The sequence below is a fragment of the Nomascus leucogenys genome, chromosome 4, assembly GCF_006542625.1.
Source record: "Nomascus leucogenys isolate Asia chromosome 4, Asia_NLE_v1, whole genome shotgun sequence".
Taxonomy (NCBI): domain Eukaryota; kingdom Metazoa; phylum Chordata; class Mammalia; order Primates; family Hylobatidae; genus Nomascus; species Nomascus leucogenys.
The window spans coordinates 81,152,260-81,175,723 of record NC_044384.1 but is presented as its reverse complement, the minus strand read 5'-3'; the positions used below and the strand labels follow the sequence as shown (position 1 = coordinate 81,175,723).

The window sequence follows — 23,464 nt, the reverse complement described above, 5'->3', positions numbered from 1 at the left end:
CTGCAAGTGAGAAGGGGAAGGACCTGGAGAAATGACTTCTCTTCTAAGAGACTCAGTGTCTTCATCTGGAAGATGAGGGGGTTGACCAGATGATCTCTAATTTCCCTAGGATCCACTTTTCCCCCCACCCCCCAATGCTCAGTTTATAAGGGTCTGCAGCCTCTGGCTCAGGAATATAATCCCACAGAAGACTCGGAGCCTTAAGGTGCTATCATCTTTCTCACCTACTTTCTTCTGGGCCCCAACATTGTCCTGGAGGTAGAAAGGCCAGGAATTTCCACACCATGGCCCAGTGCTTCAATGATCCCCACTTTTGAAATCTGTCAGAACTAAGTTCGAAACCTAACATGTTCAGCTTGTAATTATCAGAGTTAAAGAGAGAGAGAGAGAGAGAGAGAACCTAACATGGGCTAGGAGTGGGGGCTCACACCTGTAATCCCAATGCTTTGGGAGGCCAAGGCTGGTGGATCACTGAGGCCAGGAGTTCGAAACCAGCCTGGGTAACTAGTAAGAACCTATTTCTACAAAAAAAAATTTTTTAATTTAGCCAGATGTGGTGGTGCATGCTTATAGTCCCAGCTACTCAGGAGGCTTACTTGAGGCCAGGAGTTTGAGACTAGTTTGGGCAACATACGGGGAATCTGTCTTTATTAAAAAAAAAAATTATCTGGGCATGGTGGCACATGCCTGTAGTCCTGGTTACTCAGGAGGCTGAGGCAGGAGGATCACATGAGCTGGGGAGTTCCAGGCTGCTGTGAGCTGTGATTGCACAACTACATTGAAGCCTGGGTGACACAGCAAAACCCTGTCTCTAACAAAACAAGAAAACCTAACCCCCCACTGACTGCCACTGTGCGACCTCAGCAGGCTCGGGGGTGAGACTCGGTAAAGGGCAGGTTCTCGGGGTCCTCATCCACCCCCTTCCTTGTGACACAGAACTGCCCTTTGCCAGCTTCCCTCGAATGTGAGAACAAACAAGATATACTGAGGGTTCCTTAGAGGAAGGCACTAGAACAAGCCTCAGCAATACTCCTTCCCTTTAAGCAGAGCCTTGGGCTCCTGCGCGCACACATCCCCACCACATGGGGGCTCATCGAATCCCGGCTGCTTTCCTCCTCCGGGTTCGTGCAATCCAGGAGACCAGACGAAGACAGCAGGTGCCTGAGACGTGCCCGAGCCTCGGCAGCTTCCCTACCCAGAGCAGAGGGAGAGGCGGGCAGCGGGCATGCGGTAGGTCTGGGCCTGGCAGCGGAGAGGCTGGCTCCTAGTCCCCGTGGCCCCTCAGAGCCCAGCCTCCTCTCTGCTCTTCTGGGGCCTTGGCAGGACACATGAGATCACGTCTGGGCGGTGCTCAGAGCGTCTGAGAGAGAAAAGTCCTGAGGGATGGAGGTGGGATTAATTATGTATTAACATTCTTCTTTATTAGCACTTCTGTTTACTGCAGGGCACAGTGGAAAACACATGGGGCTTGGTGTCAGAGAATCCAGGCTGGACATGTGGCCCGGCCATTCAAGACGTGTGGGCAAGTCACAACCTCTTTGAGCCCCAATTCCTGGAAAAAGGGGATGAACAACATCTGAGCGATGTTGGAGAAAGCGTGACACAAATCAGATTTCCTCACCTGTCAGTAGGATTGCAAGAACACCAGCCTCCCAGCATCGCTCACTGTGAGGTGGCCAAGTGCCTGGCCCGAGGCCACATGTGAGTGACATGCAGGGAGTCTCGTTATTGCTGCTGGAGGAGCAGGGAGGTGCAGGGTGAAAGGCCTGAGGATTGGGCTATTGGTAGTGCCATTCAGGCTGCCACTCTCTGGGTGTGTCCCAGGTGGGTATGCTGGGCCAGCTCTCCTTAGGCAGATCCCCACAGCAGCAAGAGAAGGAAGGGGCTGTGTGGGAGTGCAGGGAGGGAGGCACCCGGCTCCTTGCCTGGCTAATGCAAGCCCCTCTTTGGGGTCCCAGCTGTGGGAGAGAAAGGGCTCCCTTTTCCCTAGGATGCCAGATCCATCAGCAGCTAATTATCTAATCTGTTCCCCTTGGCCTAAGGACCATGATCACAGGCTCAAGGAGTCACTGGCCATGAGCTGAGTCTGACAGAAAAGGACGCTTGGAGGCCACACCCTCAGAAGGACAGGTGTTGGGGAGGCAGGTCCAGGGCTTCTGCCTCCAGGGCCGGTCCAGACGCTGGAGAAGTCCAAGTTCAAGTTCCTGGGGCTGACTCATCAGAAAGAGGGTGAAGAGAAGGTCAGGGCAGGGACTGGTTGAATCAAGACAGGCTCTCCTTGCAGGAGGGCCTGCAGACAGGCTGCTGCAGAAAAGAAAGGCGCAGATGTGTCCATAAATACTCCTAGATTCAATCATGTGCTCCTCTGCCTTCTGCCATACAAAAGTCTCATTGATGCATCCCCTCACCCCCACAAACCAGGACCAGTGACCCAACAGGAGGGCTCTGGGGGCCTCTCCAGCTCCTTACTGACAGTCCAGCTGCTGCTGCCACTGCGCTGGCATGCCAGGCATGCCAGGCCCAGGCACTGCCAAGTCACATGCTCTGCGCAGGCGAGGCCAGGCACTGCTGGGGCAGCCTTGGGGATGCAGGGTGATGTGGCATTTGCAGGCAGTGTGGGTCTGCAGAAAAACTGGGTGCCCAGAGGCAGCCGGCCACCTGCCTGCCACCCTCCCCAGCCCCACCCTCCTTCCAGGGGAGAAATCTTTGGGCAAACAGTCAGCCAGGTGTGAGCAGCACAGCTAATGCAGGGCTGAGAAAAGCAAATACGGAGGGCCCCCATGCTGCGGGCCCGCTGCCCTATGGGGTGGCATTCGGGTGGCCCTGCCCACAGCTGCCACTGGTGTCCCCAGCACTCTGCCCACAGTATTTGGAGGGTCTTCCAGGATGAATGTTTTGGCCTTCCCTCCACTGTACTCCCCGGAGGGGCCCGACTGTGAGGTGACAGAGGCAGCGCAGGGAAGAACAGGCAAGGCACGAGTCTGCAGAGGGTGAGGCGGACCTAGGCCTGGAGTCTCTGCTGGGCCACGCCTTGGCTGGGTGACTTGCAGCAAGTCAAAGGACCTCAGGGCCAGGGATGCCCACCGTACATGGCCTTTATGAAGGTTAAATGGGATGAGGCCTGTGTGGGACCACTGAGAAAGGATTTGGCACAGAAGAGGGTCTGGATACGTGGGTGCTCAGCTTAGTGCCACCTGTGGGTGGGCGGTGGAGCCAGGGCGGGTCGCAGCAGGAGAGGCAGTGCCATGGCGGTCTGGCCCACACACTCTCCCAGGGCATGCTCACCTGGCTGATCTGTGACCCCCTGGCCTTAGCTCCAGGGCAGTAAGGCCAACACCAGACTTCTGGCCTGTGGCTGCAGGGCCAGCCGGGAGGGAAGGATGGTCCAGTTCTATTCTACCAGCAGGGCTGCTGGGTCTACTGGCCCCAAACTCAGGGCAGAATTCCCCCCAGCTGAGAAAGGCCTGTTCCCCCAGTGGCTCCCATCCAGGGCTTCAGCTTCAGGCTGGCCCCCACCCATACGCAGCCACAGGAGGCCCTGTCTTTCTGAGGGTGCGTAGCATGTCCTGCTTTCTCTGCTCTGCTGCGCACCACAGTTGAGTGTGCCCTGCAGGCGGTCTGCATGCCTCTGTGCCCTTGCACAGTCTGTTCTCTTTGCCCAAAAGGCCTTTTCCAATCTTGCTCCCCTGGGAACTCCTCAGTGTTCCAAAGCTCAACCTAAACACAACCTCCTCTGTGAAGCTGCCAGGGCCCGCCAACCCCCAAGGGCAGACCTAATCAGTGCCCCCTCCATTCCAGGCTCCCCACTGGGCTGGGAGCTCCAGGAGGGCAGGGCTACACTCTGCATCTCTGTGTCCCTGGCACCCAGCACCACGCCTGGTGCCTAGCAGCTGCTCAAGAAATGTCAGACAAGGCCCCCGGCCCAGCTCCTTTGCTCCTCTCAGATCACGCTGCCAGCACATTTGGCCAAAGAGACTCAGAGATGGCATGTGGGAAGCAGGGCAAGAGTGAGCTTCCCCAGGGAAGCAGGTGGGGTACGAGGTTTCTTTTCCTTTGGAAACTGTCCGTGCTACGTGCACCAAGCTTCACCCACTATCAGAAGTGGCTCTGGAGGCTTGCAGGCTGCCTCCCCATCTCCAAAAGCAGAAACCAAAGTTAGCAGGGGGGTGAGCAAAGGAAAGGGAAGTGCACCGGAACTGCAGAGAGAAAGGCAGTTGTGGCTGCCATCTGCTGTGAGCAAGATGTTTGCAGAACATGCGCTCCTCATTCTGAGGTCTCCCAGCCAACTTGCAGAGAGCTGGGCCGCCCCTCTGCAGATGGGAGCCTGCAGCTCAGCCAAGCTGCAGAGGCCCCACAGGAGAGATGTCAGGGACCCTGCCTGCCTGCCCTGACCCTCTGGCTGGCCCAGTCTGACCTTCTGATTCTTGAGCAGACTGGGGGCCGGGATGCCAGCCCAGGACACGAGTCACACTGCCTTTTCCAGGGAGCCCCCAACAGGCTCTGAGAAGGCAACTCCACAATAAGGCTGATGATAATATAAACATAAGGGTGATAAGGGCAGTAGTACCAGCCATTGCTCACTGAGAGCCCAACTAGCTGCCAGAAGACCTGGTACTAGGAACTTCCAGTCATTATCTCACTTCGCCCCATGACTCCCAGGGGAGGAGGAAATGGAGGGTCCAAGAAAGGGCCCTCACTGCTCCTCACTGCAGAGACACCTGGCTACCAGGGCCATCACAGGAGGAAATTAGCTGGGCATGGCAGGGCATGCCTGTAGTCCCAGCTGCTTGGGAGGCTGAAATGGGAGGATCACTTGAACCCAGTAATTCGAGGCTGCAGTGAGTGCAGTGAGCTATGATTGCACCATGGCACTCCAGGCTGGGTGACAGAGCAAGACCCTGTCTAAAAAAAAAAAAAAAAAAAACAGGAGAATATCTGAGTGGGAAGGAACCTCTGAGCCACTGAGTCACAAATGCTTATTTGAGGAAGGAAGGTGAGGAAGGATGTAGACAGCTGCCCCAGGCCACACCAAGGTCAGCAGCAGGCTGGGAGGAGAACCTGGAACCTTGCTCCACAGCCCAGGCTCCTGGGGCCTTGGTGCGCTCCTGCGCAGGAATGGCTGCTGTCCTCCTGTCCTTGGCACCACCTAGGGGCTCAGCCACGTGGGGCCATTCCCCCAAGCAGAGCGACGCATTTCCAAGCACTGAGGTAATGCTGGCCTTGCCTGGAGGGCCCGTCTCAGTTTAGGCCAGGCCTTCCCTCGCCCTGGCCTGGCTTCTATGCTCCTGACCACAGCAGCAGGCTAAGCTCAGGAGGCTGGGTAGGGCTTGGCCTACCAACCACATTCCTTTCCAGGGCCACCCTACCCTGGGGCTACCCACAAAGGAATTAGCACAGCCAACAGCCTCATCAGAGTCACTGGAGCTGTCCATGGCACTGGGGCACAGAAACCGCTTCATTTCTCACTGGCCAGGCGAGCAGGTAGGGGGCTAAGAAGTCTGCCTGCCAAGACCGAAGCATGCCAGGATCCTGAATGTCACCCTGTGCCCTCAGCCCTGGCAGACAAGTCTCCAGAGGCTACCATCCCCTGCTATGCCATCCCAGGGAAGTCAGGGGTGACCTCCCTCCCCTTGGCAATAGAAAGGTGAGGATCTTGGGGTGAACCACCCAGATCTGCACCTCCCATCCCACCCCACGCGGCTCTGCTGCCACTGCCCCCACAGGCCAGCTCACAAGCCGCACACTCTACATTTCTGTCTGCTCAGTCCTCCCCCAGCCCCCTACACACCGTAATTGCAACACCTCCACCCCACTGACAGCGCCTGCCGTTGCCTGCTCGCTGCCAAGGGGGCTGGGATGGCCCAAAGATGTGCTTCATGCAAACCTTACTAGGGGAAGGGACTACAGTTTTCCCCTTTTCTCCAAGGGGTCTTTGGATCCGGGTGCTGACCCCACTTCCTGCCTCTCTCACAGCTCCCCACCCCACCCCACCCCCAACCCTGGGTCGCGCAGTCTGTGAAATGCCTCTTACTCTGGGAGGGATGGAGGGAATCAATGGCTTCCCTATTCTCCTGCCTCTCCCACAGGGGAAGGGGAGGGGAGGCATGTGGCCCCTGGGGGGATCTTTCAGGGAGTGCCCCAGCCCCACTGCTCCTCCCCGCTGGGAAGTCGGGGTAGTGTGCTTGACAGACAGGACGGCTGGGCGTCAGGTCCACCGGGAGTGGAAGGCAGGCAGCCAGGGTGGTGGGCACCTCCACCTCCACTCTCCCGCTCCCAGGACTCCATGGGAATCGCTGTCACTATCCAGACACCTTCACAAAGAACTCATGCCTAGGCTGAGGCACAGCCAGGCCGAGGGTGAGTCAGCCAGGGAAATCCCGGCATTGGCGCCCACCGCTGGTGACGGTTCCGCCGACACCTACGGAACGGGGTGCCCAGCCCCTCCCGCAGAGGGTGAGAGGAACACCCGGGCTCCCCCACTCCCATTTCCTGCTCCCTGAGAGCGAGCCTGGTGGTGGGGGCAGGGAGGAGTCTCAGTGGGGGCGGAGTCCTGGAGCGAGGCCTCCGCAGGCTGCTGCCGTCTTGTCTTTGGGCCTCTGGTCCCTCACCCTTGAACATCAGCTGGGGAGGAGCTGGGAGAACAGTCACCACAGCCCCTGGGCTCTGGCCTGGAGCCTGTCACCCACACTCTGGGTATCTGGCTTTCCAGGGTCTCACCGGGGCACGCAGGGATACACACCCTACCTCATTCCTGAAGGGCCCTGCCCCTGCCCTCCTTCCACGCAAGGCGATTGCTCTGCCTGAGCCCAGCACCTCCACTATATGCTGTCCTGGACCCCAAAAAGGCAGGATGGAGAGCAGAGTTAAGCCAGAAGTCAGTACCCTCCCTGGGATGAGACAGAGAGAGGAGGAGCAAAGAGGAGCCAAGAAGAACAGAAAGCCAGGCACAAAGCCTCCTTACAGCAGGACATCCTGTCCCTGGAGAAGCGCCTGTGGCCAGGTCCCCACAAACTCGCCAGACCGGTTGGCTGGAGGCGGGTGGGAGGCTCAGACCGCGGCCTGAGAGCAGACCTAGGACCTGGAAGCTCCCAGACAAGAAGCTCCGACTGCTCCTCCCCACTGGGAAGTGGGGGTGGGTTGGACTCAGCAGGCCCTTAGGCAGGAGCTTCTGGGGACATGAACTCGAGGATGCCAAGCCCTATCCTCAAGTAGCTCACAGTGCAGAATAACAAGGAAACTGGGGCGGGTCAGTGAGCACAGAGCTCCGACACTGATGCCCGGACCACTGCTCAGCCCCAGGCAGACAGAGAAAGCTTCCTAGAGGTGCCTGATGGTTGAACAGAAAGAGCAGGGAAAGCAAAGCTAGTTACTCTCCTCTTCCCCCTCCTCCCACCCAGTTCCCCAGAGCCTGTGGGCAGATTCACCTTGTGCAGGGCCAGATTCCAGCCAGCAGAGAGGCTGGGCACCACTTTAGCTCCCAACCCTGCCTCTCAGTTGCTGGCAAAGGTAGTTTCTGCAGGCTCCTTGGGCTAGGAAAAACATGCTTGCGAGTACACAGAGAGGGCCCATGGGGCTGCTTCCTGGCATCACCAGAACACAGGTGCTTGGTGCTCCCCAGGCAGAGCCCCTCCACTGGCGGGGAGACATGCACATGTTCGGGTTTTGCCAGGCCCCCAGCTTTTAACTTCCAGGCTTCCCCTCTCCACGGTTCTTCCTGAAGACCAGGCCTCTTGCTCTTCCCAGGCAGGGAAGTGGGTAATGCGAGCGATCCAGAAACCCAACTATTACTTTGAAAGAAGACGGAAAACATGTGACCACATGAATCCCATGGGTTTACTTCAATGTCTTTAAAACAAATGACTTGAATGGATTTCTCCCACCCTTCCTCCCCACGGAGCCACTCAATGGAAAACAGCAGCTCAAAGGGCCACAGACTCAGGGCTGCCGGAAATGGGGTATCGGACACAAAGCCTGGCAGGGGGCACTTGAATAAAGGCAGCTTTGGCCAGGAGAGGATGAAAGGCAGATACCTGACAACCGACAGGCAGCCGGCGCAGAGGCACAAAGGGTGCACGCGAGGCCGATGTCAGGTCCAAACACACCCAGGCACCCCGACCCTCTGCTATGGGTGGTGGATCGCTCTCATGTCCCAGCATTGGTCTCCCTTCCTCCTGCCACAGCATGGAAGCCTGGCTGTGGGGACAGCAGTGGCCTTGCTCAGGCCCTTGCCTGGAGAGCCCTGCCCTGAGCAGCCATTTACGCGCAAACTCACTGGACTGGAACACGCAGGTGAGGTCTTCTTGGGCAGCAAAAATTGCTTAGAAAAAAACAGGCAAGGAAGTAAGACTGAAGACATGTGACAGCCCCCAGAAGTTCAGAGCTGGAGAGGCCTGGGGAACTCAGATGCCATGCTTCCCTGATTCCCCGAATCCTACAGATGAGTACCCTAAGCTCATAGAGGAATGCTGACATGCCAAGGTCACACAGCTTTGGGCCTCTGCCCCATCCTTGGCTGCCTTACTCTCTGAGCATATCCTATGTGCCTAGACTCTGGAATTTAGATTTAGTCGCCTAGGTGATGCCAAACTAAACTTGGTCTCAGAGGTTTGCAAGCTGGGGGCTTCCCACCTCTCAGCTGTCCCCTCCCCACCCTCTCCTCTTATGTAAAATGGGAGGAGTGCTGGGCATCATCAGGGAAGACTCAAAGCAGAGAGGAAGTCAGAAAGCAGGAAAAGCAGTGTGAAGCCCTGGGGATCATCGGCCATACCCTGGAGGTGAGGGAGGCCATGGTGAAAGTCACCCCAGTGGGGGAGTCTGGGCTGCCCCTGGCTGCAGGAGGCCTCACCTCAGGCAGGGCAGGTGCACTGTGACCGGGGACCCCAGACCAGACATGCTGACTTATGCATAAGAAAAAGACTTATCTTTGGCCGGGCATGGTGGCTCATGCCTGTAATCCCAGCACTTTGGGAGGCCGAGGCAGGTGGACCACAAGGTCAGGAGATCGAGACCAGCCTGGCCAATATGGTAAAACCTGGTCTCCACTAAAAATATAAAAATTAGCCGGGCATGGTGGCGGGCGCCTGTAGTCCCAGCTACTCTGGAGGCTGAGGCAGGAGAATCGCTTAAACCCAGGAGGCAGAGGTTGCAGCGAGCCGAGATTGCGCCACTGTACTCTGGCTTGGGCGACAAAGTGAGACTCCATCTCAAAAAAAAAAAAAGACTTATCTTTTTCTTATTACAAAAATACATGTTCTCTATAGAAAATAGAAACTAGAAACTAGCTGGGCGCAGTGGCTCACACCTGTAATCCCAGTACTTTGGGAGGCTGGATCACCTGAGGTCCAGAAGTTCGAGACCAGCCTGGCCAACATGGTGAAACCCCATCTCTACTAAAAATACAAAAATTAGCCAGCTGTGGTGGCGGGCATCTATAGTCCCAGATACTTGGGAGGCTAAGGCAGGAGAATGGCTTGAACTGAGAAGGCAGACCACACCACTGCACTCCAGCCTGGGCAACAGAGTGAGACCCAATCTCAAAAAAAAAAAGAAGAAACCAAAAAGAAGAAAATATAAATCACCCATGATCCCTCTAGGAAAACTATCAACTATTAACATCCTTCTAGTCTTTTTTTTCCTCTATCTAATTGTGGGACCATTCGGCACCTACCACTTTTTTTACTGAACTAAAAGGTGAGTACTTCTCCTCAAACATTTTTCTACCGCCATCTTCCTCATTATTGTGGAGTAGTCCACATACAAGATGTACGGAAGTTCATTCAACCAGCTCTCTACTGGTGGATGTTAGGTTGTTTCCCTCTTCTCGGTGTGAGAAAACCCCACAGCTGGGCCCCAGGCAGAGTGGCTCTGGGGTCCAGGGCTTTGGTGACAGGATCCTGCAGGAACCCGGAACTCCTGATCCCAGCCTGGTGTTCCTTCTCCCCGCTGGCAGAGGCAAAGGTTTATGCATAAAGGGTGGGAGCGGGGAGTGGGGATTCTGCCCTTCTTCCCATCTCTCAGGCAGTGAGTGGTCCCCAGTGACTCTCAAACTTATGCAGACTCCCAGGCCCCGCCCAGCAATTCTGAATCAGTAAGCCCAAGGCAGGGCTCAGGAACCTATATTTTTAGGTTCCAAGTTCTACCATGGCCAACCCCAGGAGACTCGGAGGCTGGAGTTAACCCATCTGCACTCAGAAATCCTGCTCTGAAGGATGAGTCCTGGCCAGGACTGCTCGAGTGTGCATAAGTAGAACTTCTAGAGCTGGCTGCAGGCTCCCCTCCCAGCGATTCTGATGTGGAGGAGGGTGGTGGTGAAGGGATGCTGAGATGCTGCATTTCTAACCTGGTCCCAGGTGATGCTGAAGCTGCCGGCTCATGGGCCACATGGGCACCTGTGCAGGCCCTGGGTTCTGCCTGGACGTATGATCACAGCAGGCTCTAACACACTGACTATGGGTCAAACACTCTGCCCTCCAGACTCAAAGTGAGGTGTGCTCCAGGGCCTGCAGCAGCAGCATTATTGGGAGTTGTTAGAAATGCACATCTGGGCCCAGCCAGCCTAAACTGGAATCTGCGTTAGCAAGCTCCCCAGTGATCTTGTGCCCATCAAAGAAGCACGATGTTGAGTCTGTCACGAGCCAGCATCATCTCATGTCACCTCCTAACACTCCTCAGAGGCCAATTATTCCCTGATTTTACAGGTGGAAACTGCAGCTGAGAGGTGAAAGGACCTGGTTAAGGACTCAAGACTACCCCAGCAGGAGCTGCAACAGGAAGCCAGACCGTCTGGCCTGAGCTCTCAACCCTACATCCCAACACCCCCTGCGGTTTCCCATTCAATCACCACCAGCACTCCAAGGTGGGTTCACTCCACTTTGTGGAGACTCGAGGAGGTCAAATCAACTGCTCCAAAGCACTCCCTGGAGCATGGTGGAGCCTGCCCCTGTGGCTGTGTTTGTCCCCTCTCAGCCCACTCTGTCTGCGGGCACAGAGCCAGAGCACAGGGCCAGGTTGGAGCGGGGGGTCCCACCTCCAAAGGCTGCAGGCTCTGCAGACACAGTTGGAGGCAGGAAGTGGGAACCGGGGCGGAAGAACCAGGAGCTCGATTTGGGCTGAGGACATTCTTTCTTCACAGCCAGACTCAGTTTTGTGTGCCTTTTGAAAGGAGACAGAGAATAGCTGTGCTCGGCCCAATGAGGCCAGCCACTTTCAACCTTCTTGTTGCTGCCATTTCCAATTAGAATTTCAGAGGGTTCCTATAATTTATACATCCCAGGATGCACTGCTCCAGCTGCTTTATGATGGGAGTTCATTACACCATTAAGGTTAAACTTTTATAAAGTATGGAGCAGCTGGTGGGCTGGGCGCCCAGCTTCTTTATTGCTGCCGGAAGCCTGCTGAATAGGGTTCACCTGGGGAAGGGAGGGGGTTAAAGGAGCGAAGAAATGGAGAAGGCAGCTGCTCAGGTGCCCCGAGCCCTCCATTAGGCTGTGTTCTAAACTGCATGGTGTAGCAGGCAGGCAGCAAAGAGAACAATCTGGAGTGGCACTGGCAGGGGCGTGTGGGGTGAGAGGAGCCATGCTGTGCGAGCCTGAAAGCCGCCTGCCACGGCCGGTGAGGTACAGGGTAGTTGAAGGTCGGTTTGACAGTGGGAGTAACAAGGTGGTGCAAGCCACAGACGGATCTACACATGGGGGCTTCCTGGGAGCGGGGCCTGGCCTTCGCAGCAAGAGGATAGCCAAAGGGGGCCTTCCTTTTGTGGGAGGCTGTTCCTCCCATGGCTCACAGGATCCCCAAACCCCATGCCAGGTGAGGGGAATGAGAACACCCTGAGAGCAGGGGCCAGACAGACGGGACCTAAGTCCCAGCTACAAACACGCAGCCTCTAACAGATTCCCTCAATTCCCCAAGGAAGCTGACGTCCTAGGCCTGGACCCCTGCTGTGAAATGAGTGCTTCCTCCATGGGTGCCATGGGACTGTCCTGAGCACAGAGCCTAGAGGGGTGAGTGTCTAGAAAATGGAAGCCATCACTGTTCATTGCATTAAATGTGTCCCTACACATAAAGCACTGTGTAGCAGAGAGGACTCACCACATAGCGCTTGCCACTGTGGCTGCTGGTAGAGTGGTAGTGTCCACTTATGCCAACCCAGGAACTCCCTCAGGACGAAGTGATACCATTATTCCCAGCTCCGGGCACAAGGCTTAGCAAGTAGGTGCTCAATAAATGTCCTTGAATAAATGGGGAGATGGGAGACTACACATCGCAAAACTATTCTCTGCTCCACGGTCTGGCCCCAGTCCCAGCGAAGGTGTCAAAGGAGAACCAAGTTCTTTTCAAAGGTATGAAACTGAAACAACTCTTAAGAAAAATTCCTTAAGTTCCTAGGGGGAAAGAGACTTGGATACGGCTGGTGTTCTGGCCCTGGGGGTGCACTGGGGCTGACTCTGGCCTTGCAGCCCAGGAGAGTTTGCAGTGCCTGGAAGCTCAGGCCTCAGCTGGGGCTCTGCAGACCTGGTGGGCTGGGCTCCCATTGCCCTGGAGAGGCTGCCCAGACCAGAGAGGATGGCATGGAATTCTGTGAGGCCAAGTCATGACCCCCCAACTCTTAGGAGGGCAGCTGAAGGAGCTGAGGGGCTTTGTGCGCGGAGACTCAGAGAGTCTGAGGAAGAAACTGGCTTCCCCCAAAGGCCTCAGAGAGGAAAAGTTAGACAAAGAAAAGGCAGTGGATAGAAGCGGTACCAAAAGAGGCCGGGCACAGTGGCTCACGCCTGTAATCCCAGCACTTTGGGAGGCCAAGGTGGATGGATCACGAGGTCAGGAGATCGAGACCATCCTGGCTAACACGGTGAAACCCTGTCTCTACTAAAAATACAAAAAATTAGCCGGGCGTGGTGGCAGGCGCCTGTAGTCCCAGCTACTTGGGAGTCTGAGGCAGGAGAATGGCGTGAACCCAGGAGGTGGAGCTTGCAGTGAGCCCAGATCGTACCACTGCACTCCAGCCTGGGCGACAGAGCGAGACTCCGTCTCAAAAAAAAAAAAAAAAAAAAAAAGAGAGATGAGGAAACAGGCTCAAACAGGTCAAGTGACTTGCACAAGTAGTAGTGGTCTCAAATAAAGCTCTGTCTTTATGCTAAAGCCCGTGTCTGAAGGCCTATGCTATGCTGAATTTAAAGAGGGAGAGAGAATGAATCAGAAGTGGATAATCTTGGAGACCAGGCAGACTCGAGTGGGTGAAGTGGGCAGGTGCTAACTGGGAGGCAGGGCACTGGGAGTTCCCAGCTCCTGCAGCTGAGGCTGAAAAGGCCAGGACAGTCCCCTTAGCCACTGGGCCTAGGGCTGCCCAGTGATTCTGCGGCCTGCGCCAAAACTGCAGCGGGGCAGCTGTCTCAGGGCAGTGGAGGAGCTTGGATGAAGTGGGAGTTGGCTAAAGGGCGTGCCAGGGGAGCCTGATGTAATCCCGGCCCGCAGAAGGCGGAAACTTAGGAAGCGAAACAAAACATCCCCTAACGGTAGCCTGGCCACAATTTCCAATGAGCGATGGCAGGCATGCCTTACCCCCACCCACAAGTCCAAGGGCTCTGCCCTTTTCTTCAGGCCCTGGCAGCACGTGTCATCTTCCCCAGCCCCAGCCCAGCACTGAAATGCGCTCTGAGTAAAGCTGATGAGAAAGCAGAGGATTCCCAGCCAGCGCCCCGGGAGCCTTGCCACTGTGAGGCTGGTGGCCCCACCGCTTTCCGGAACAAACACAGGGCTCACCTCCTCACAAGGCTTTCCGCATGTGTTGAGGGGTGATGGGAGGTCTGGGCGGCTGCCTGGCGAGCTATCCTCCCTCCTCCCCACACCCAGCCTGAACTGACCTAGTTAGGCTGCATGTGGGAGATGGGAAAGGAAGCAGGGCCCAGAACCCCCCGCAGGCCCCCTGCACTTCCACAAAATCCAGGCGCCCAGAGTGGGAGGGACCGCCTCCAAGGACCCAGGCACTGCTCATCCAGCCAGGACAGCAGACCAGGGCCTGGCAGCCACTCTAAGGATCTCCTGCCCCTCTCCTGGCCACACAGGTTCCTCAAGCAAGTTCTTGGCAGCTGGCAAGCTGCAGAATTCATCTGCCAGGCTGGGGTGGCTTGGAGGGTGGGTGCAGATGCCTTGGCTTGGGTTTATGTGCCCAGCCTTAAGTATTCCCGGCCTTCATGCCGGCTCTTGAATCTCATATACGAGCAATCCTAATCCTTTTTTTTTTTTTTCTGAGACGGAGTCTTGCTCTGTCGCCCAGGCTAGAGTGCAGTGGCGCCATCTCGGCTTACTGCAAGCTCTGCCTCCCGGATTCACGCCATTCTCCTGCCTCGGCCTCCCGAGTAGCTGGGACTATAGGCACCCACCACCATGCCCGGCTAATTTTTTGTATTTTTAGTGAGACGGGGTTTCACCACGTTAGCCAGGATGGTCTCGATCTCCTGACCTCGTGATCCGCCCGCCTCGGCCTCCCAAAGTGCTGGGACTACAGGCGTGAGCCACCGCACCCAGCCATCCCTAATCCTTTGTTAGCACAGTGTCTTTCCCAAAGGCCTTTCCCATCCAGTGTCACCTTTGAATGGTGAGGGAGACAGGACAAATATCATTGCTGCTATTATACAGACAGGGCAACTGAGGCTAACAAAAGAAAAGTGACTTGTTCACAGCTGCCCAGCAAAGCCAGAACACTCCAGGCCCAGCAGTCCCATGCTCCTTGTTATGGTAATGAGGATTAAATGAGAGAAGATACAAAAAGTGCTGAGCTTGGTGCCTGGCACCTGTGCTCTCTAAATGTTATTTTGCCATGATTGTTATGCTTCAATGAGGACACAGATCAGTGAGGGGAACACACATGCTCTCTCTGAGGGGCGCCAGCGCTATTCAGATAAGAGAGTGCTAGAAGATGCCTTTGTTTGGCCAGGCGCGGTGGCTCATGCCTGTAAGCCCAACACTTTGGGAGGCCGAGCGAGGCAGGTGGATCACCTGAGGTCAGGAGTTTGAGACCAGCCTGGCCAACATGGTGAAACCCCATCTGTACTAAAATAAAAATTAGCTGGACGTGGTGGCAGGTGCCTGTAATCCTAGCTACTGGGGAGGCTGAGGCACGAGAATCGCTTGAACCAGGAGGCGGAGTTTGCAGTGAGCTGGGATCACACCACTGCACTCCAGCCTGAGTGACAGGGCGAGACTCCTTCTCAAAAAAAAAAAAAAAAAAAAAAAAAAAAAGAGTGCTAGAGTCAGTGGAGCATGGAGAAAGGCCTCACGGAGGAGGTGGGCTTGTGTGGGACCTGAGGGAGAGGTGGGGTATGGACAGGGACACCAAAAAGAACCCATCCTGGGTTCAAACCCTGGCTCCCTGCCTCGCTGAGTGTCCCTGAGCAGGTGATGCAAGCTCCCTAAGCTGCCTGTAAGACCTGTAAGACGGAGGTTGGAGGGACGGGAGTGTGCAGGGAGTTGCTGTTGCAAGGAGTAAATGACATCCTCTATACACTCTCCTGGGTTCAGTTCATCCACATTCAGAAAATGGAAGTTATTGTTATTACTATTATTTTGTGGCTGAGCAAAGCCTCCTAAAGACATGCCCTGGTGCCCTCCCTGAACCCAAACCTGAAAGGCTTTGAGAAAGCTAAGTGCAGGGCCCTGTCCCCAGGAGACAGAGGTGCAGCCCCAGGGAGCCCACTCCACTGTGTGGCCTGCCCATCAGGAGCAGCCAGGGGCTGGGAGGTGCAGTGTATGTTATATTAACAAAGGGACATCAATAATAGATTAACCTCAAGGAAGTCCAGGAACATCAATCATCAATTAATTAAATGGCTCCAGGAGAGACAATGACGAGGGGCCCATTAGGGATGAATTCGAGGCAACATCCTGTCTCACCTTACACAGTGGAGGGCCACCGTCCCGACCTCCCCCCTAGAGCCGCAGGCTCCCTGGCCAGGACCGTCTCCAGGTGTAGGACTGGTTAGCAGGAGCAGCCCACAAACACAGGTGAGGGCAAGCCCTGTTCTCCTCCATCCTCCTCCAGGCTCGGAGAACTCCCAAACACTGAAAGGGTTTTGATGAAACTTCCCAGAATAGTAACCTCCTGGGCTGAACTCAGGCAGGCGAAATTTCAAGGGGTAATTTGGTGAGCAAATGATCAAATGCCTGGAAATAAGTGCTGTGAACACTGGAACCCCCTCAGTGGATCCTCGGGGATGGGAACGGCCTCAAGGGCAGCCCTGAAAGCCTGCCGTTCGCGCTCCCCCCCAGCACTGACGGGAGTCAGACCCGCTGAAAGTCAAGTGAAGGCAACACATTCCAGGCAGTGATTCTGAGGCCCAGCTCAGCTTCCCGGCCCCACTTCCCACCCCTTCCCCTCCTAGTGACCACACCGACCAATCTCATGGCTTCTGTCTCCCTTCCATAATCAACCAGGCTTTGTCTCTCCCCTTTCCCCTGCAGAGTGGCCACTGCCCTGGTTCAAGCCCTCTGTACCTGGGCACCCCCTACTCCTGTCCCTCAGTACCCTGGCACCTGCTGCCACACCACTCTTCCTGGTGGGTGGCACCAGCCCCCAAACTCTTGCTCAGAACATTTCAGTGAATGCCCATGCGTTCACAGATTGGAGACTAAACCTTCAGCCCTGCTGTCGTGGCTCCCAGGGACCCAGCTCCAGCTCATTTTTCCAACCTTAGCTTTCACCACTTCTGTTGTATGCACCCTACAGCATATAACAGACGGGCAGCAGTTTCCCCTCCCAGCCACCAGTCACCCCCCCAACTCGCCCCTGTTGCTGCCAGTTCCTCTACAACCACCTTCCTTTGTTCACTCCCACCGGTCCCCATGGCCCACATAAAAAGGCCGTGGCCACCCAACTCTCCCTGACCTCCCTGGCTCGAGTTACTCTCCCTCCTTTGACCTCTGGCGTCACTCATTTCTAGAAATTAATTATATCTTCTCAACAGATTTTAAGCAACTTGAGGTCAGAATCTACACCTTACAGGCTCTGGTATGCCCACCTCATCTGCATGCCCTCACTAACCCCCAACTCACAGCAGGTACTCAAGAAATAACTATCGACTATGTCCAAGTGGAAACATTCCTCAAGGCTAAGAGATACTCTTGCTGATGACACTGTTAACAGATATGCAAGATTCTGTCTATCCCGAGGATGTGGGGAGCTAACTTCTTATGAAGTAATGAGACCCATTACATCTTCCCTGCTGCTAATATATGCAGATCACGACATAACCAGTTCTCTATGGAAAGGATTCCAGCCACAAGAGCAAAAACATTTTTTCAGTGCGTGTTTTCATCATCATCTCTCTATGCACCAGGCATTACCTGGGAGAATTCTTGCCATTCGGCCCTCGGAGGTTTTACCGTCCCCATCTTACAGATTAGGAAACTGAGGTGTGCCAGCATCCAATCTGGGTCCGTGAGGTTCCAGAGTTTGAAGTCTTTACCACCCATGGGCTACAATGCTATCTTCTGTCATGGGGGGGAGGGGACTGTCCCCAGCTGACTTCTAGGTGGCTTAAGGAGGAGCATGGAAGCAGGCGTGTGAGACGCCCCCAGGTAGCGCACAGAAGGGTATGTGAGAGCCCCGCCTGCAGCCCAGCTTCCTTCTAAGGACTACTGAGAAAGCACTCGGCTCCTCAAGTTAAGAGTCATAACATGAGGTATGAAACCCACCCTCTGCCCTCCCACAGCCTGAAGGCAGCCTCCTCCGACTCCCACTGTTCCCTCCTGCTGTGAAGAGCCCGGCAACCCCCGGCTCCGCACACCCACCAATACCAGGCCAGCCAGACACGGGAGCCTGCGCGCTCCCACACCACCAGGCGCTCCACACCCCCTCCGCCCTCACTTCCCACAGAAACACTTACGGGCACAAGCGACTTTACACACGTGCACTCCCCGGGCAGCCCCGCGGTGATAACAGCCCCATCCCCATCTAGAGGACTTGGGCGTTCCTGCCAAACGCCCCATGAAAACAACACCCTTACCCCTGGTCACACCGATCCCCTCCACGGCATCTCCCTGGACTCCTTCCTCAGCAGCAAAGAGGTCCTCACAGATAAGGCAGTTTCCTGGGTCTTTCCTGCCCACACACACAACCCACATCCACACCCACACTCATGCTTCCCATCCAACCCAGAAAGACCACGCCCAGCCCAAGTCAGTATCAGAAACAAAAAAAGAAAATCAAAATAAACCATTTTCAGCCCTGCCCGCTGGGGAGGTAACCGCATCCTGCAATGTCCTGGGCTCCGCGGTTCTAAAAGATTTATCTTCCTCTGACCACATGCTCATTGATATTTCCCCCAGCGCTACTTGCCCAGTCCACTGGAGTGTAATGTAAAGCTATTCCGGTGAGAAATTGAAGTCACGGAGTGATAGGCCAACAGGTGATTAAACACTGAGGTTCCCCTCTGGTCTTGAGGAGAGGGACTGGGGGAGGAGTGGCTTCCAGCGACAAGCTGTGCCTTCAGCTGCAGCCTTCTGGCCTGCTGCTGTCAGCTCTGGTCCAGCATCCTCTGGCCACAGATGCCTGGCTCCCCGGCACCCCTAAAGCACAGCAGCCAGGCACTGTGATTTATGGGGCAGCTGAGGAATTGCCAGGAGCTGAGTAAAGCAACTTTTAGAGAAACATGGACAAGGAAAATGGGAATATGACTGGGGACCAGAGTTGAAATACTGCAGCTCCAGGGAGCTGCTTGCCCTCGAGGTCCACTCCTAAGTGACTGGCCCCCTGCCTCGGCTGGAACTTACTTGAAATCAGCATCAGCATCTGTGCACAATGACAAGGGTGCTAACCTGGCTGGGCTCCCTGTTGCCCCAAAACCCCAGGACTGGGAAGAAAGCTCAGCTCTCCTTTTGGGAAACAGAGGCCAACTCCTCCTCTTAGTGTCTTCAGATCTGCCCTGCCTGCCACCCAGCTCTGCTGTGCAGTCCCGGCATCCCAAGCAGAAGGCAAAGGGTGGCTGAAAAGGGCTCCTGGAGCCCCAAACCATAAGGCTGAGCCACAAATCAGAAGAAACAGGAGGAGGTGTGGAGGGTGAGCTGAGGAGACTTGAATACTGAATATTCACAACAGGGAGGCTGGAGGCTTCCTCCTTAATGGACTCTGCACTTAAGAGAGCTTTCCAGAGCCGAAGTGCCCAGCAACTCCTCAGGGGAGGTATGAAGGCACTGCAGGGAGCGGGTGAGACGGGCCATGGACACCCCTCAGACCAACATGGGAATGACCAGGGAAGCACCTGCAATGCTGGACAGTGACTGGGTGGCAGCTACGGGGACAGGGCGAGTCCATAGCATGGAAAAGTCAGCTCACAACCCTGGGTCTGGGAGGGCCGTGTCCTCCTTCCACCCACGTGGCTTGACATTGCAGCCTGGGCACAGGGCAAAAACCTTCCTCAGGGAGCAAGGATGTGAAACAGGTTGCCGGCTAAGGCAGACACCCGCATGGAATGCCGGAGAAATGGCCTGGGTGAGAGAAAAATAGGACTTCCAGCGCCATGGGGCAGGGTCTGCAACTCAGGCTCTGCAGCTTGTTGTCGGGAATTAGGCTCCTGGTGGCAGAGAGCAAAGCACTGTGCAGCCACCCTCATCCTCCCCACCTGGGAAGGCACTTCAGCCAGAAGTGGGGCCACATTGGGAGAGGTGCCACACCTGTCTGCCCTCAGAGGTGCCTGTAGCCCCCTTTCCTTTCCCCCATGTGTCTGAGGGCATCCTCCACACCCCCCGGTCCCCCTGCCATCGAGCCTCAACCTCCCGCAGAACCATCCAGACCTGAGCCACATCAATCTCTGGATGGTCTGACACACTTCATTTCCTTCAGGCCACAGCCCAAAAGACGCTGATGTGACTGCTCCCCACCCCTGTTCTCAGAACCCAGAGCCAAAGGAAATTCTCAAGAGAAAACACACACACTTCCCAAGTCTTCCTCCCACACAGGTACCCTAGATCTGTCAGCCACAGACACCTCCCAGACCTACCCTGGCAATGAGGCACATCTGCCACCCAAAGTGCTTCCTCCTGCTTGGGCCACTCCTGCAGGACTTCACAGCTGCCGGGGCCATGCTCAGGACCGTCCTGGTCCTCGGGAGACTGGGGGCCTGGTTCCAGCTCAGCAGCTGACTCACAGTGTCAACAGATCCCACTTGCTCCCACTGGGAGCATGTGCGCTCAGGGCCTCTAATTCCCTATGACAGGCCCTCAACCTTCCAGCTCCCTTCCTCCGAATCACATCCCGCGCCACCATTTCCTATGGCTCCTGCCTCCAGCCCTGGTCTCTTTACTTGATGAGACTCTCTGACCTTTGTACAGTCTTTCGCTGTTTGCAAAGTGTTTCCACGTGCACCATTTCCTTTCATTCTTTACTACCAGACCACCATGTGACATGCCTTGATTGGTGAAGTCACCTGCTGAAGGTCACACAGCCAACACTGGAATTAAAGTGATATGGCTCCAAAGGCATTGGACAGTACTCCGGTTATAGGGAACTCATCAGCATCTCCAAGCACCCACCTTGGCAATTTGGCGACCACCTGCCACCCTAGTCTCCAATATCCTCAACATCATCTTTTTGGACTCACAAGTGCCTTCCCCAGCACAAGCTCAACCCTGTGATTCTTCTACCACTGATCCCACTCCCCCAAGAGATCCACAAAGAACTGAAGATTTCCCCTACACTGTAAGACTTCTCTAGGGGAAGCTGGAAATTGCTCCTCTGTAAAGTAAGGCACTAGGTGATGCTGAGTGAGACCTTCACCCAAAGCTTCCCAAAGGACTGGTGAGAGCAAACACAATCTCAGCGCAGATGGAGAGGGTTTTAACATAGGAGCTAAGCAGAGAAGACAGACAGAGCCCTAGGAAAGGAATTTAAGCCTGGGGGTGGGAGTCCCGGTGGCCCCAGCAGATTCCCAGTGGCTGCAGAATCATCTTTCAAGCATACCCCAATCGATCCACTCCTCTGGACCCAAAGGCTGCCAAGCATCAAAGAAGAGAGGCAACTCCCAGATACCCTGGAGTGAACCCATCAACCCAGGGAAAAGGCAGGACCCCGTGACTACAGATAGACGGTGTGCCATACCACTCCCTCACCCGCTGACCCGGGTTATCTCTCGGTCCTGCTTGCTTCTCAGGACATATTCTGGGACACTGATCACCCCTGAAAATCATCCACCCCTCCCTTCGTTCCCAAAGCTAGATGAAAAGCTAGATGAATGGTTCTCTCTACCTTAGCCCAGGACAACGGTAGTGCCTGGAAGGTCTCTATCTGGGTTACCATCAGGGCCCTTGTGGTAGAAGCTTCTCCTGGCATCTCTTGTTTATGCCCATTATAAAGGACACCAACCTTCTCCCAGCCTTCTGCCCTCCTCAGTCCAGTGTACACAACAGGCATTAAAACTGGACCTCCATGACAGAGGCAGTGTCCCCTTCATCGCCCGTGAGGAAGGATGGGCATTTACCCTTCCCATTCATCAGGATGCGAAGGCCACGGACTCCCCCCGCGGCAGTGCCGGGTAGCCCCCCGCACCACACCGTGCCAAGGCCCTTTCTCACAGTCACGCCAGGAACTCTTGCCATGCTGAGGACACCAGTTCTTCAAGCCCCCAGTGCTATCACTCCAGACCATGTCAAGCCCAAGGCCAGAACCATCCCAACACCCAAGCAATGGCAGCACTTCCTCACACCCATGCCAGCGGCACCACCATGCCGGCATGAGCTGGCCACCTACCCCAGAACCAGTCCAAAGGCCGTGCCCATCACCTACCTGGGCAGACAGCTGCACCACCTCACACCTGGGCAGCCACCACTGCACCAAGGTGGAGGCGAGTCTTCTGAGACCCGTGCCAGGAAAACCACGCTGCCTGTGCCGGACCCACGTTGCCCACGCCCATGCCACGCGTGTCACCATCCCCACGCCGGTGCCAGGGGCTCCACAGACCTCACACCTGCCACGGGCGCGCGTGGCAGCTGCAACTCCGCCCGCCGACCCGTCGGGCCGGCCACCGCGCACCCTGGACACTGCCCAGCCCGCCGCGCCGCTCGCACCGCGCCCGCGCCCAGGACCGGCCCGCCGCGCCGGAGGCCCCCCTTACCTCCTGCCCGCCGCAGGGCTCGGCCCGTCGCCGCGACCGCCACCTCCATCCTGGGCTCCCCAAGGCCCCAATTCACTAACGCCGCTTCCGCAGGACGCCGGCGCCGGCGCGAAGGCCGCCTCCGCCCCCCGGGGGACGCTGCGTCCTTTACGTAAACCCCTCTCCGCCGCCAGCGGTGACCATGGCGACGGTCGTGGGGCGGCAGCGCCCCCTGGCGCCAGGGAGGGGAGCGGCGTCGAGGCCCGAGCGAGCCGAGTCTTCCGCGGGCGCCAGCCCTGCGCGTGGGGGCGGTGGGCGCCCGGCTCAGGCCGCGGCGGGGGCCCCGTGGGCGGCCGGGAGGGGCTGGACTGGCCGCGCTGCGTGCGGGGAAGGGAGCCGCCTGGGTGCCTGCCCCTCCTTTAGGTCCCTCGTGACCAGTTTTAGCGTGGGAGAGGGAAAAAAGGAAGTAGGATCACTGGAGAACTGGTTCATTTGTGGGGAGGAGAGAAACGGGTCCCACCTCCTCGGGGTGACTGAACTCTGCTTGAGAAGTCGGAGCATGGCTAGAGTTCCTGGCGTGACTGTGAGAAAGGGCCTTGGCATGGTGTGGTGCAGGGGGCTACCTGGCACTGCCATGGGGGGAGTCCGTGGCCCTCCAATCCTGATGAATGGGAAGGGTAAATGCCCATCCTTCCCCATGGGCGACAGAGCCCGTGGGTACCCTGGGTACCCCCTCCTCCCTACCACACCCCCACCCCCCACCCGCACCCCCGTTCCCAGTGCCCAGCATCGTGCCTGGCCTCCAAAGGGGGTTGCTTGGTCAATTTTGAATTTCTGGTAAATGAAGAAAACCGCCCCACCAGTTCCCCTTCACGCCCATTCATTCACCGTAAGTCGCTTACACCTCCCTGGGAGCGCTGTGCTGAACTGGGGGAGTGGAGGACAGAGAGGAGCAGAAGGCGGGCCCTGACTTCAAGGAGCTCATTCTGCTGGGGAGGAGACGCAGATGGAGGGGGTTTTAACATAGGAGCTAAGCAGAGAGGACAGACAGAGCCCTTGGAAAGGAATTTAAGCCTGGGGGTGGGAGTCCGGTCTGCAGGTCGGGATGACTCAGCTGGGTCCCAAAGATCCAGTAAAGATTCATCAGAGACAAAAAGGGGAAGAACGTTTTCTTTCAGGCAAGAGAAGTGCCTCTAAAATGTTTCCTAGGCCCTGTTGCCATCCCCAAAATCACAGTGATCACGCAGTTCAGTACAAGTGGGAGCCATAGGTGAACAAGGAGTTGTGGGTAGCGGGGTGCCCGGCTTGAGCAGAAGTCTCGGTCCGAAAATTACGTGGACATTTGGGTTGGAAATGAGGCTGTGAGTCCAGGACTGCCTTTTATTGAA

General features: G+C 56.3%; 1 protein-coding gene across 1 annotated transcript in view; it reads right to left on the bottom strand.

Moving 5' to 3' along the window:
- DAGLA (diacylglycerol lipase alpha) overlaps window positions 1-22,211 on the bottom strand; it is a 66,678-nt gene extending 44,467 nt beyond the window's left edge. Inside the window, exon 1 of the mRNA XM_030810917.1 lies at window positions 22,098-22,211. The gene's annotated coding sequence lies outside the window, so the exon portion shown is untranslated. The remainder of the gene's footprint in view (window positions 1-22,097) is intronic.
- Window positions 22,212-23,464: the final 1,253 nt, after the last annotated feature.